General features: G+C 37.8%; 1 pseudogene; it reads right to left on the bottom strand.

Annotated features, from left to right (window-relative positions):
* Nucleotides 1–5,956: 5,956 nt before the first annotated feature.
* Nucleotides 5,957–6,069, bottom strand: LOC112540326 (U4 spliceosomal RNA; annotated as a pseudogene).
* Between the last annotated feature and the right edge of the window lie 237 nt (nt 6,070–6,306).

Genomic DNA, 6,306 nt, shown 5'->3' with positions numbered 1-6,306 from the left:
GCTACTGTGTCTTGGCATATAGTGACCAGAGAAGTTAAAATGTGGGTGCCTTGGGATCCTATCCTTCAGAAGGACTGGGAACTTGAAAAGAAGATCTCATCACTTCAGTTTGATGAAGTTGAGATCTCTTCAAAGTAAATATTGTTGTCTTTCTCTTGGGTTTAGGTTTGGACCCAAGATCTGTGGAAACCTAAGTGCAACTGCTGTGTGCCAGCTGGCATTCACCAAACTGATAGCTGCTTCCAAGATAGGGAATAGACATCCCTCTGTTAAGTAGGATCTTCCTGAAGGGAGATGATGTGTTGAGCAGGAGACAAAGATCCCACACAACACTTCCTCTCCAGGTGGATAAAGCATATGTTCTTTTGGAAACTGAAAGCAATTTTTCCATCAGGAAAAAGACAAGCATGGAGTTGTATGCTGAGGGGGGTGGGGGGAGAGAAGGTGAGAGCTAAGATTCTCCTCTAACCTCTGATTAAACTTCTAATTTGCAAGCAGATGGGATCATATGTTCTTCAGGGGAAGAGGAAAGCTTTAGTCAATAATTGCCCTAAGTGTAATTTCTTTTAATGTGTGTGATTCAAAGTCCAGTTCTTTTTCTCTGGTGATGACTGTCTCCATACATGCTTAATCCTTGTGTGTTTGATGCAGATTGGAACCTCTTTACATTGCAAATTGTTTCTAAATAACAGCATCACTTTGGGATCTGCTCAGGGTGCTAACCCAAGGCAGGGGGTAAAGCTAGGGTGTGTATATCCACAGGGTTTCTGGGAGAGGAGGTTTGAGGCCTCTAACCTTTAACCCTATGAGTTCAGCTGGGCTACTACAGCAATTTTAGCTATAATGCAAAATGTAGATTACTAGGAATAAATTTTACTGGGTAGAGTGGAGCTTATTACTAAACAAACATGCACAAAACATATGAATAAGCACATTCTACTGAAATAAATGCAATTACTGTAAATTATAATTTCCAGAGCAGTAGTTGAGTAATTCTCATGCAATAAAAGCAACCAAAATGCTTAGAGCTTCTTAAAGATTAAGACACTTAATATTGCATAAAAGAAGAACAATATGTTCTAGAATTTTGGCAATGTGTATTCCCACCACTGAGAGATCTCTGTAGTAAGGACAGATGAGAGGAATTACATGTAGTCCTTGGATTACGTCCATTTGCTCAGCGATAGTTCAAAGTTACAATGGTGCTGAAAAAATGGATTTACAACTGGTTCTCGAACTTCTGGCCATCACAGCACCCCTGCCATCATGTGATCAAAATTCGGGCCAGCCCACATTTACAATCACCCCCCTGCTGCTGCTGCCACCTCTCTGCCATCTGCAGCACACACACACACCCAGTAGCTTTCACCGGCTGCTCTCACCTGACAGCTGCTTGCCTGGGACTCCTGCCTCTTCCTGCTTAACAACCCACATCGTCCTAGGGTTACAATGGCAACTGAGACTGCCGGGATTGCTGCTGTTAAACAATGCAGTCATGTGATGTCACACTTTATGACTGCATCACTTAGCAACAGAAATTCCGGTCCCAATTGCCATTGTAACCTGAGGACTACCTGTGCAATTTTAGTCTTACAGCTTTTCCTTTTATATTTAAGATACAAATAGCTTTTCTCTGAATCATGTACAGGGGTTAAGGACAAAAATGAATATGTAGTTAAGAAGTTGGACAGATGGGCAGCAAAAAAGAAAAAAATCTATAGTGTGTTAGGACCAAGGGCATTGTACAAACCATGGCAAACAATACTGATGCCTTCATACCATAACCCACAACTCTATGATCTGTTGCTGTTAAGCATGAAGAATGGATCAGAAGACTTCAGTGTTATTAAAACATAAAATACTGTTCCATTTCTTTTAGGATAATCTACTTTAGTGCTCAGAGCAATAAGGAAGAACATTCAGACATGCCACACTGATGGATGAGATATTTGATTAAGAGTATTAGTAGTATTAACAGTATTTTTATATCACCTGCATTACCAGATGTATTCAATGTCCACTAAGAAAAAATGGAAACTGATTATTTTACCTCTTGCTCTGAGCATTGATATTTTAATTCTCAAGTCCACCAAATTGCCATTTTTGGGAATGCTGGATGCAAGATGTAGGAAACTCAACATGCAAGACACAACTTAATGCCTAGAAAATGAACTATTATATAGAATCATTTACCCTTAAAGTGACCTTTTTACAAAATGTGTGTGTGTGTGTGTGTGAGAGAGAGAGAGAGAGAGAGGGAGAAGGATGTTGATTTTCACAAGCAACATACAATAAATAAAGTAGTTCAGTGATACTGGGAAAAATGTGCTGATCCATTTGAAAGCACTTGCCAAGGAATGTCATTCATGTTTGAGAAAGTGCTTCTCCTTGCATTGAGTCGCCTGGTCATTAAGGATTGGTGAAGGACAGCATTCTGTCACTGAGTTGAGCGGAAGTACAGGCAAGGGATTTCTCTCCACTGAATGGGAATGCTCTCCACTGAAAGCTAGGCTGATCCATGCTGATTTGATTTCAAGGCCAAAATTAATTCAACAGTTAAATTAAAATTAAATAATTGCATGTGCATGCACAAAATCAATCCCTCCTTAATTTACCTCAGTAGCAGGCCTTCAAGAATACAAAACCACGATGTAATGCATCTGTCACCAAGGTACTCCCTTAAACAAACAAACTCCTGAATAAAATAAGTGTTAAAATCTGAAGAGTTTTGTATGATAACCCTAATTGTTCCTCACCATTTTCTCCTCTCCTCTTCTGCCAGAGAAATCACATTACAGATACCTCCTTCTCATAGCAATGTGCAGAGTCTTATATGAATGAATGAATTACTTTATTGCAATCAAGAAAATAAAACGCTCAGAGTTACAATCACTGACACTAACTAACTTAGCATCTGTGAGCAGAATCTACAGACAACAGAACAGAATATCACAACATTTAAGGACAGAAAATTACCCTTACTGTTTAGTAAATTTGCAAGTAAAACATACCAGAATGCCTCACAAATTTAGGTAAAAGAATGGTGATCAGCTGAGGGCAAATTTCCTTGTGGAACATACATAGTATATGTAATTGCTACAAAATATTAAATGGTATATTTCATGTAAGGTATATAGATTTGTTTCCATATTTGATTCTGTATAATTTATCCTTTTTAGAAGATGAAATTTGTTTAGCTGCTTTTGTTGATGATCAGTGCCAACCTAATGAATGTATATTTCTCTGTGAATGATAGATTAATTTCTGTAGCATGTTTCTTAGAATTTGAGATATTAGCTTTCTGGTTTAAAGACTAAAATCACCATAATGAATGGAGGAAAGAGAATGTATTCATACTAATTCCACTGCCATTTTGACAGGAAGAGTTTGTATTTGCATAACGAGGAAGGCACCATTTCTATTCAGACAGAATTTGTTAAGGTTCAGAGAGAGCAACTGGGATTAAAAGACATATTTTGGAAGGATAACTGGCTTAAACATACTCTCAGTAAAGCTACTCTGTAAAAAAGACCCATTTGCTATAAAATCTGGCATATGACTTTCTTCCTCATGCTGTTCTTAATACTTTGAAAGCGCCTATTTCCCTGCATCCTTTTCTTGAAGATTTATTCAGCAGTGTCTTGTTAGGGGATTTTGTACTCCTAAACATCAGCAGAGCATTAAAAGAATACCGAATAATGAGCAGAGCATCTCACTGAAAAAGTAAAATGTTCATAATGTAGCTGTCATGGATGCAAGTATGAGCTTAATCAGCTATCAATGAATGTTAACAGACATTCATTATATGTGAAGTAAAAAGTAGATTTATTAAGAAATGTTTAGGATAGAAATCTCACTTCTGCCTCAACGTGTTTTGAAGAGAGGGAAGCATAAGGGAGAGAGAAACTGAAAGAGGAAGAACTATCAATAGACCAGGTGAGAAACAGACCCAGGAAGAGGTGTGAAGTCCCTCCCCTTCTCTCACCATTTGCCCTAGTGGTCAAAATATGCTCATGGGTGCAAAAATTGAGGCCATCCTCAACCCCTTTCGACTTCTCTTTGATCAACAAGTAAATTTATGAAATGATTTTAGTAGCATCTTTTAATACCTTAAACATCTAAACTGGATTGTTCTCTAGTTCCCATAAACCTTTGTAGATGTCTGGAACTTTCTGAAATAATCAACCTGGTGGGTATAGATTGGACTTCAGAGATGAGATCATTGAATGCTCCTCCATGCAAAGGATGGATGAATTTGTCAATGGTGTTTACATTCTCATTTTTAAAATTTTGACTCATTCACTCCTCAGATTGTGATTAAAAAAAAAAAATCCATGCATTTTCATGTCATATTACCTATCACAACCTCTTTATACACAATTTCCTCATATACACATTTTTGCCAAACAGACATTTATGTGGATCTTTTCCCTTAATTTATGTATTTTTCTACAGATTCTCTTAATTAGAGAAATGTTCATGATATTTGGAAAACGTATGAACTCAGATAACAACAATCATGTTTGCAATTGTTGGAGAATCATGAGTTAGAACACTTATATTAAAATATGAATTCAATGAATTTCTTTCCATTCCTATTCCACACTAAAATAAAATGATTTGCTTATAACCCCCCTATTTCACTACAGTATGTGTATGTACTGAAATGTGCATGTTTCCATTTGCCAATAGACCTTCTGAAATAGTTTGCTATTTCAGTTTTGCCTATAATGGAATTCAGGGTGAAGGATTCCATTACTATTAGTAAAGTCAGATTATTAATTCATGAAGACTATTCTTGAGGAATATTCTTCAATAGCTTCAAAATTTAAAGAGAGAGAGAGAAAGAAACAAAATGAAGAGAAAAAGTCTCACTTTTCCAGTGATGATTTATTTTATTCATTATTGAATTTATATCCCATATTTCTGTTTATATCAACACTTAGAAAATAAATACAAAGAAGAAAACATACAAGATAGAGCAAGTGTGCAGAACATTGCTTCTGAAATTTGTTCCTTTACCAACAATGGCCCTAAGAGGCTTCTGTATTTTCTTCTGTATAACAAAGCAATGAATGTGTTGCATCTGTGTGGGTGCATTGCTGTTGTCCCCTCTTGTTGTATCTTTGTGTGTTTGTGTGCAATGAGAAGCACAGAATGGACTGCATAGGCTGCACTCTGAGTCATGTTATTGTGAGGAAGGAAGGTGTGAATTTATAATGGACTAGTCAGCAACATTTTCTTCTACTGCCCAAATGATTCTCCCATAGGAATCCATCAATGATTTTCCCCCCCCAGGATGTTATCATCCACAGTCTTAAACTGAATCTGGTCCATTTTCTTGATCTTTCTTTTACTGATCCCCCCTGCCCCGCCCCCCAAAATTGGTCCAGTCCTGCTGACAGATAGGGTTGAGCTGAAATGAATACCAAGAAAATTGATGCAATTGAAACCAATCATTGAAATAATTACCAGTTAAAAATGTTGGTGAAGGAGATGTATTTTGCCCTCCTCCTAAATACTGAGAGAGTGCATTCCATAGAATAGGAGCTACGCAAGAAGGGTCTTTTCACACATGCATGATAGGCCTAGCAGCAGGAACATCTTCAGAGGGGCCCCTCCTGGTGCTCTATTTAACTGACAGGTTCATAGCAGGTGAGATTGTTTCTCACATAATCAAGCTTGAAGCCATAATTTTCCTTGAACAAATTATATTGTAGGAATTTGCATGGGGTGGGGGGAGAGAAGGGGAAGCCAAACAAAGTAGACCAGACTAAGAAACCAATGCCATATGGGTGTAATGGTATGTGGGCATGACCTTGGGAGGTAGAAGAAAGAGCCACAGCCTAGACAACCATCATGCAAAAGGAATTTAGACCACAGAAGGGGTGTGGGGAGTGTTTCAGAAGGGACCCTCCCTAGTTTTCTGGAAAGCAAAAGTAAAGGAGGGGGGAAGTGTTTTCAGACTTGCAAGATTCTTTTACTGTAATCTTACAATAAAGGTAAGATAAGCAACAATCGCGCCTCAGATTAACCTCATTGGCTACAATATTGCCACTGTGCAAAACAATAAAGGTAGTGTTAGTACTCATGGTTTGTCCTTCTTGTCCGAACTACCTTGGAAGCTGCCATCAGCCTTGCAAGTCTGAAAGCACTCCCCTCCTTTTCTCTGTTAAAGTTAGTATGTCGTATACTGTTCTGGTTATCAGTAATGATGAAGTTCAGGACATAACTTCATCATTACGTCATCTTATGACATCATTATGTCATCTTATGACATAAAATACTGTAAAATAAGGTTATAAG

Source organism: Python bivittatus, unplaced genomic scaffold (genome assembly GCF_059951505.1).
Source record: "Python bivittatus isolate LINGU-HERP-01145 unplaced genomic scaffold, Pbiv_v1 ctg000330_np1212, whole genome shotgun sequence".
NCBI classification, from domain to species: domain Eukaryota; kingdom Metazoa; phylum Chordata; class Lepidosauria; order Squamata; family Pythonidae; genus Python; species Python bivittatus.
Note: the sequence above shows the minus strand (reverse complement) of the source record. Positions and strands in the feature narration are given on the sequence as shown.